Raw genomic sequence first — 9,556 nt, 5'->3', positions numbered from 1 at the left:
CCCCTCACTTTTGTGCCATTTCATGTCCTCTATTATTATTTCTCTTTTATCTTTGAAAGCCTAGCAAGTATGATCTGTGTTTCCTAAATACTCTTGGGTATGCATCTATTCCCTGAAGTCTGGTCAACCTACCAGGCATCACACCAGTAAGGAAAACTGACTGTCCCTCTCACAGCACCCATCGATTGCCAATAGATCCTCAGCTAAGGCTAGGACTTCCTGGCTACCTCCCCATTCAATTCTGGGCCCCTGTTTGGTTTGAGTTTAAACAGGTCTTGTGCATGCTGTCTAAGAGCTGCGGGTTCATATATGCAAAGAAAACAACTTTCTTATCTTGGTCTTAAATATCTGTAACATGCTAGATTTTAAGAACATATTTCTAAGAACATACCTGAAAGGATGAATTTTATCATGTCAATTACTGAATGATTCAGTGGCATGCTGCAGAAGGAGATATATTTTTAAATTAAAGACAAAGTCCAACCCAGCTATAAAGCCTAATATCCAAAACTGGTCAACAAACTATCTCTATTGGTACACTAGTTTCACTTTTACCCAGGGGTTAATCAACAACTATTTTTTGGATGTAAAGTCCTCTAATTGGGAGGGAACTCATGGGCGGGACTGTAAATATAACCAAATACACATGGCTAGAGAGGCTGTAGATCCTAGAGAGAACCCTCTTTCAGTCATATCTCTAGACAAAATTTATTACTGTATGCTAAATATCGATCCTTATATCTATAGACAAGTATATTGTATACCACTCATCAAAGAAGCTTCTTTTAGCAACAGATGGAGGCTATTACAGAGTTCTACAACTGGTCAGACAAAGAAAATATGTATCTGAAAGATGCCCAGATTTAAGTGACACATCTTCAGTAGAACTTCAACACCTAAGACTCATGGAACATAGATAACAGGTGACCGAGAGAATAGTAATATACCTCTCAACTCTGTCTAGTGAATCTTCCTCACTCAACAGAGTGTGATGCACACAGAAGGCTACAACGGGCCAAGGTATAGAGAATGAGAGACTATAAAGTGTGTGTCTCTGAATAGGATTCCTATATTAAACCTCACATACCATAGCTCAAGGACCATTGCAGAAGAAGGGGTATAAAAATTGTAAGAGCCAGAGTTGGTTCATAAATATAAGGAAAGAGAGGCTTTCAGGTCTCTTGGAACTTGCAAAAATGGTAACAGAATGCACAAGACCCATGCTGACTCAATCAGAGAAACCCCTGCATAGAACTAGGGAAATAGGCATCAGGACCCAACCTTAGTCAAGGAACAATTGTTGGCTAATTACTTTGGGCTTAGAGAAGTTGATCTTATTAAAGGGACTGACTCTAGGTAGGCTGATTCCAATGGATGAACTTGTACTAGGAATAGCTGTGTACAAATACTTGGCTGGATAGACCTTGACTTATGTGAAAAAATGCATGAGGGTGAATATTGGGGTGAGGGGTCTGATAAATTTGGAAGACCTCAATTATTGTTTCTCAGGAATGTCTGATCATAGATATGGAGATGGTGGGGTCTAGTTACCAGAGCACGACAGGGCACTGTGTACACATGAGAGGTTACCTTACAGAGCCACTGAGAATAATATCTCATAATCCCATGAGAATGTACATTGAAATTGGACCTGATGGCAGAGTTACTGGTGAGGTAGATGTTGAATTTGCTAAGCATGAAGATGCTGTGGCAGCTATGGGAACGATAAAGCTAATATGCAGCACAGACATGTGACGCTCTTCCTGAATTCTATTGCAGGAAACAGTGGAGGGACTTATGATCATAGCTATGTAGAACTATTTTGAATTCTACAGCAGAGGCAAGTGGTGGCACTGATGGTAGCCAAATGATGAGAGGGATGGGTCTACCCAACCAATCTAGTTATGGGGGTCCTGCCAACCAGCAGCTGAGTGGGTTATATGGAGATGGTTATGGTGGTCAGAGCAGTATGAGTGGTATGACCAAGTTCTTCAGGAAAACTCTAGTAACTATCAGTCAAATCTTGCTTAGGTTGAGACAGAGCACTAAACAGCTAGTACAGAAAAACTCTGTTCCTTTATTGGAATTGGATAGAGCGAGAGGGATGTCTAGCATATCCACTATGATTGGTAAATGGAAAATATAATTGCTTCTGATCACTATTGGTCAGCATCTTTCTTCTTTTTTTTTTAAAGGAAAGAAAATTAAGTTTGCATTACAGTCTTGTGATTCATGCTTACTATAAAGTGGAAGTTCAGATTGTTTTACATCTTTACCCTCAGTAATTTTGAACACTGAAATATTCATCTAGGATGTAATAACAAGTTCAGTATTGACCGTAACTGTTGAAACAACGTACAACTTTCTTCATTAGTTATGTTGTAGGAGTATCTTTAAGGCAGTAAACATATTTAGTTTTAAAGTGGTTTCACTTATGTTAAATGTTGCTCTTGGACTGCAATGTTTCTGATGCATGTTAGGACACATGCTTTTCTGTAAAATTCAAATATAGGAGCTGTGTCTATGATTCAAAGTGAAAATATTTGGCATGTTTGTTAATTCTGGGTTTTTGGTTTAATGTCCTGTAAGGCACATGAATGTACACTTTCACTTATTTTCAAAAAGATCTGGGACAATTTTGAGATGTAGTACCAATCCTTTAGGAGTTTGGTTGTGTTCATATGGAATTCTGAGGCTTTGATTTAACTCTTACCTTGTATTGTGAATTCCATTTAGATGTATTGTACTAAGTGAAACTTGTTAAATAAACTTTCCTTTTAAAAACTGGACAGAAAAGAAAAAAATGAATTCATATGTTTATAGTCTTTTTGATTATCAGATTTGCTATGATTTCATATCTTTATAATAAGAATTAAGTATTTGTGAAATTTTTAAAAAGTCATTTTGAAAATTACGTTATGTAAGAAAGGCATTACATGAGTGTGACATTCATCAAAAACAAAGCTGGTTTCACCTGATGTTTGAATTAAACAGTTCCTGCAGTACATAAATATAGGAAAACCATACATTATCATAAGTATAATTATGTACATTTAGGACAAATAAAATAAAATGCTATTCCTATCAGCAAATGCTACTATAGATAAACTCAGGTTTTTTTCTACTATTATTTTTTAAATTAACCATAATATAATTGTTGTTTGATTTTCATTTTCTAGCAGTTTCACGCATTATTATTAAATTAAGCTGAATAATTACGTATTTAGATAAAATTAAAATGATGCTAAACTTTAAATTTTTAAAAAATTTGTTTTATTTTCTATGTATAAGGTTTGCCTATATATATGTAAGTAATGCCTTCAGAGGCCAGAATAAGCTGTCGGATCCCCTGGATCCTGTGGTTATGGATGGTTGGTGACCAACATGTGGGTGCTGAGCATCAAACCCCAGTCCTTTTTTGTAAGAGCAGCCAGTGCTCTTAACTTTTGGGTCATCTCTCTGGCACTTGCCTCCCCTCCACCATGTTACACCCTTGATTGAATTGTTCAACTCACTAGCATTGACAATAAGGAATCATTAAACTAACAATAAAATAATCAATAAAATAAGAGTACATGATAATGAAAAAGAAAGATGGGAAGATGCCAGAAAAGAGCTCTGTAGTTTTCAAGATGTGGCTTATGCTTTCCTTCCTGATCTTTTTACCTGGCACTTATTACTAGAGAAACTGTAGCACAAGTTTCAGTGTACTTCATGGGATTATTCTAGTAGAGTGTCTGATCCCACTACCTTGTTTTAATCTGAAAGAAGTCAACAATCTTGTTTGTGTATATTGAGAAGGTCATATATTTATTATGCTGCACAGTCTGACACATTGCAAGTTATCAAGGAATATTTTAAATAAATTATTGACAAAGAAATAAGCACGCAAGGGAACAGAATTGAGAGGAAAATGATAAAGAGCAAAATCAATATTGATGACATAATTTTAAACGGAATTTTTAAATTAGTTGAGTAGGGCTATTCTGTTTTGTATTTTGCCTTTGAATCATTTAGAACTGTTTTGTAGGTGCTCTGTGGATGTGTAAGTACTTAGGAGTTTCTAAAGTCTCACAAATATTATTAATAAGGACTTGAAAACAAAATTTGACATCAGAAAATTGAAGAAAAGATAATATTATAGAGGACAAAATCCCTGATAAGCAGACAAGATTACTGTACTAGTCACTTTTCTGTTGTGAAAGAAATACTGGCCAAAGGAACTTATAGATTGAAGAGTTCATTTGAACTTACAGTTCCAGGGCAATTACAGTCCATCATAGTGGGGAGGCAAGGTGGCTAGAGGTGGCTGGAGCAGGGTCAGAACCTAATCTCACACATCTTCAAGCAGGCACAGGAAGCAAGAGAGGGACTGGATATCCACAAGACTTAACAACTCAGCCTTCCCTGAGTGACGTGTCTCCTCCAGGATAGCCACACTGTCTAAGACCTCCCAAAACAGCACCACCAACTGGGGACAAAGTGTCCAAATACTTGGCATCTCTGGGGGTTTTCATTCTGGGTGTTTCTGGGGGTTTTCATTCAAAGCACCACAACCACTGGTGAGTAACAAGGATGGCTCATTTCCTCACTTCCTGCTGCTTCTTGGTCTCAGAGTTCTGGGTGCTCTCTCCTCCCCCATGTCAGCAGGACATCTGTTGTGGCTGAAGGGTCCAGCCAAGATTAGAGAAGACCAAGTCTAGGCCTGGCAGTTTGGAGTTGATACCTATGAATTCTCTGATTTTTAGATTAACCAATCCAAAATTAAGTGGTGGAGGGCCTGCTCCATATCAGTAAAAACCTGAAAAGGCCCAGGCCCTCCAGAGAATTTACATATTTTGTTTTCCCAGTCACTTCTCCACTGGTAGAGAGGTTTTTCTGCTGGGTGAGTATATATGTGTTTCTTCATCTTATAATACGTTTTGTTGCCTGTTGTTGCTTTCTGCTGTGTCTAATATTTTTCCTGCCTTTTAATACTTTAATTGATGGAGAAAAAGAACCCAATCAAGTCCTCTAGACTGTAACAATATCACATAAATTCATACCACTTGGATGCCATAATTAGTTATTTTACTAATAAATCAAGCAACTTAAAAATAATTATGTCAATATTTTTTTGAGAAGTTGGGAAACAAAATATCTCCCTTCAACCCACTTGATGAGTCAACAGAGCAAAACTAAAGCAAAATAAGTATCAATTAAGCAGTCATAGAAACAAACAAGCACACTTAGAGTCGTTTTTATGACCAGTAGAATTCATTTACATGATGGATTTTTATTAAAGGTCAAAAGCATTTGGTCCAAATGTTAAAATAAATGAAATGCCACCACTTTTATATCAGAATCTAATAGGAACATAAGGATATCATTTATTTTTCTTGAATAAACAATCAGTTATAAGAAGGAAGAAAATCATTTTTATAAAATGCTGGTCATGTAGGAGAGAAACATTCAGCAAGAGAAAATTTCAATTAGTCATGAGCTGCCTGAGAAGTCTTGCTTGATTGGGGCAATGGATTTGCTGCACGTTAGGTTCTGTACAGTTAGGCGATAGCAATTGCTGTTTGAGATATTGTTTACTGTGCCAGGTCCAATCTACCAAGAGGAAAGTGGCTGTAAATTGCAAGAAATCTATTTTGAGACACCATGGGGGAAAGTTACAATAAGACTGATGAAGGTTAAATAGAACATATATTTTGGACAAGGCTACAAATCTATAGTAGCTGAAACCAGTAAAAATAGGTACTGTCTGCAACTGTAAAACAAACAAAAGCTTCTTTTGAATTTTGCAAGGGTAAAATGGTCTTGAAAAGTGATGAAACTTGTGACTGAAAAAAATAACTTCCTCTCTGTAGTGTTTTTGTATCTGTCCATTTTGTCCTGTGTCTATTTTTCAACATTTGTGTTTATCTATAACTGTGTTATGTTTCTTCCAGGAAACTTAAGGCTCTATGGACGAAAAATTGATATAATTTCTTAAGATAACATTTATGACACTAATTTGCATGTAGAATGACAAAATATTTCAATGTTGGTAGCTGCTGCCTATGGAAAAGCATGATTATTGAATTAAACAAAAGGCCTACAGTGCAAAGACACCCCTGGAGATACTTTACTAAAACAAGGGCACGAGCTCTTTTAAGAAAATTGCTCTCAGGAGAAGAACGCTGATATGCAGAAGGTATTAACAACCAGAGTTCATTCGTCAGTGAGAAGTGGGATTCCTTTCCTAATCCATTTGATGTCAGATATGTATTCAGTATACACCATTTACTTCTGCTTCCTCTATGTTAGTTAATTATTATTATTATTTTTGGCCTTTTTGAGATAGGGTCTCCCTGTAGCTCCAGCTGTCCTAGAACTCATTATGTAGACCAGGCTGCCTCCCGAGTGCTGGGATTAAAGGCGTGTGCCACCACACCTAGCTGTTAATTTTTAAATATTTTACTATTACAGATTTTCTACATGATTTCATCTTAGTCTCTCTTTCATTATTGTATATTCAGTACAAAAAATTATGGGTTTCACACATGTGCATCATGTAGTTTCACTGTATTTACGCCCCTCAGTACACACTCTTTTCACCTCACTCTCCTCTGCTGATCACTGTCTTCTCCCTAAAAAGACTCCTTTCTGTATTCATTTACACACACACACACACACACACACACACACACACACGATCTAAAATCCACAGGTGAGAAAACAAGCAACATTTGTCTCCTTGGGTCTGACCTATTTCACTCAGTGTGAGACATTGTTTCATCTCTTCTCTTGCAAATGACACATTTTTGCCCTTTATCTAAGAGATAATTTTTTCTTGTCCTGATACCTTTCCTACAACACAGGACCTGTGAAGATAGAAATAGTCTTTCATGGTTTGTGTATCAGACATGTTTCCTATGTATGAAATGTGTTAGAACTGATGTCTTGTTCTGGGGCAAGTGTGGACCAGTTTCATGTAGATCTCCTCACAGTGTTTTGTACAACACTTGAAGATCCTCTTCCACAGAAGAGTCCACCACATGTGAACATGCTCCTGGGATCATTTCTACATTGCTCAGGGGAATAGGGAACTGCAGATAATAAAAAATAACCCTCAGTTACCTGTACTTGTTCAGGATGTGGGATTGAGTTACCCTTTGTATTGATGTTTTCAGTATCAGAGGAACTTCTCATGCATTAAATTACTCAAACATATTCAGCGGTCACTTATGTGTTTCATAATTTTTTTCCTCATTTTAATTTCCTTTCTTTATTCTGATTTACCTATCAAAAGACACTAGGCACATTATACATTGAGAGCCACATATTTAACTGAAAGAAAATTAATTTACTTGCAAAGTATCAACTCGAAGTATTCTATGAAGAGGAAAGCAGCACGTTACCTCTTGTGTATGCTACTCAGTTGGACTCAGGGCATATTACACTTTTGCCTGTTTTATGTATCTATATTGCAATATGATTCATATAAATGGACCTAATTACACACAAAGTACATTTCTTTATGTTCATGATCCTCCTTCTTGGTTTTATAATTAAATAATCAATTTATCATCCTATTATTTTCCCACACTAATCTTACTTCATTCAATAACCAAAGAACATTTTTTTCTGTTATTCTAAATGAAAATTCATAAAATCATTGACACTTTTTATTTAGGGAACCTAAAGGAGAAATTTTTAAAAGAATTTCTAAATCTTTTAAAAAACTACCGCTTGAAAATTTCATGCATTTTTATATGTTCTGGTCAAATTCACTTGCATTGGGCGTGCAGTGTAAACATTCTCCCACTGAGCAGCATTCCTAAACCCTCATTTCTCTGATACTGAGTATCACTCTGTAGCCCTCCTCTCTTCTCTCTAACTTTTTGTATACCATCCCCCACTTTCCCCTCTCAACTTCAGAATTTCTAAATCTTTTAAAGCTCATCATGGTAATTTAAATTTGTTTCTCAGTTTAAAATATATTCCTTCCCTGTCTGACTAAAATGAGTTAAATGTCAGATGTTGGATTTGATTTAAATTTATGTGAAGCTCTTTCATTTTAAGTGCACACATCTCTGCCCACCGAGATGACTGAAGGCAATTGGTTTGAGTGCCTGACTCCATATATCTGCATCCATCTTTTGGCGCCGCGCTCTTATATATCACCATGCTCCATGCTTTGTAATGTCCTCAATGCAGAATATAAGTCTCGTGAGACATGCACTTGGCATTAGTCTTGAATCAATTTATTAACCTAACCTTGCTGCCTTTGCCTCTCAAGATTAGATGAAAAAATTATGGACCATGGTAAAAAATTTAAGACCTGGACTCGAGTACAGAAATACTGAGTTTGTGTTACCTGAGTGAAAAATTATTGTGCATTTATTAAGAACAGACATTAGAAGACTTATTCCTGACAGTATTAAAATATTTTCTTTATTAATATTCTCTTCATTTCTTCACAGATGACCCAATACAATCTTTGTATTTAATATTTCATATTAAAAACATAGGGATAGGAAGAAACAAATGATAATTAAAATTCTATTAAAAGAACTTATGCTCCTTAATTTATGTATCTAAAATGACTGGACACAGGAGTAGAGAGATGGATCAGATGTTAAGAGCACTGACTGCTCTTGCAGAGGACCCAGGTTCAGTTTCCAGCACCATATGGTCACTAACAACTGTGTGTAACTCCAAGGGATCCAACGTCCTCTTCTGACTTCCACAAGTATTGTATGACACAGGTGCACTAGCATGCATGAAGCATAAAAAATATATACATAAAAAATAAATAAATGTTCCCCAAAATAAAAATGATTGGACACAAATTTGTGGATATGCAGAATAAAATAACACCATTATTGTTAACACCATATTATTATTGTTATCTATTTTTAATTTTATTATAAATTTTCTAATTTTCTAATGAAACCTAAAAAAACTTATGGGCAACATGTAAAATATAATAGGAATATACAAAAATCCTCACCTATGGGGCTCAGTGGTTAAGAGCACTGACTGCTCTTGCAGAGGACCTGGGTATGGTTCCCAGAACCCACACAGTGGATAACAACTGTCCATAACTCCAGTTCCAGGGATCCAATGGCCTCTTCTGATGTCTGTGGGCATTGCTCAATATGGGTGCACTTACATACATGCATGCAATACATTCATACATATAAAATAAAATTAATAAAAATATTGGGGCTGGAGAGATGACTCAATGGTTAAGAACACTTGGAACACTTGGTTCTTCTGGAGGACCTGGGTCTGATTCCCAGCAACCACATGATGGCTAACAGCAGACAGTAACTTCAGTTCCAGGGGATCTGACACTGTCTTCTGGCCTCTGTGGGCAATGTACAACACAGGTCCAACTTACACACATGCAGGCAAAATACTCACATGCATAAGATAAAAATAATTAAAAAAATTTTAATAATAAAAATATTTTAAATAACCAAAATTCTCATCTTAGAATAAGAATTAATACTGTCTCAGCCTTTGAGAAGTGTTTCTGATTGAGGTATCTCTACCTAAGGAAACCTTTCAAATACCTCTC

The 9,556-nt window shown here is 36.2% G+C and overlaps 1 pseudogene; it reads left to right on the top strand.

The window, feature by feature from the left end:
* The first annotated feature begins 1,441 nt into the window (after positions 1 to 1,441).
* Positions 1,442 to 2,031, top strand: LOC103744292 (annotated as a pseudogene).
* The last annotated feature ends 7,525 nt before the right edge of the window (positions 2,032 to 9,556 follow it).

Source organism: Nannospalax galili, unplaced genomic scaffold (assembly GCF_000622305.1).
Source record: "Nannospalax galili isolate Female #2095 unplaced genomic scaffold, S.galili_v1.0 scaffold600, whole genome shotgun sequence".
NCBI lineage: Eukaryota > Metazoa > Chordata > Mammalia > Rodentia > Spalacidae > Nannospalax > Nannospalax galili.
The sequence above is the reverse complement of the archived record's forward strand: the minus strand, read 5'-3'. Positions and strand labels throughout refer to the sequence as shown.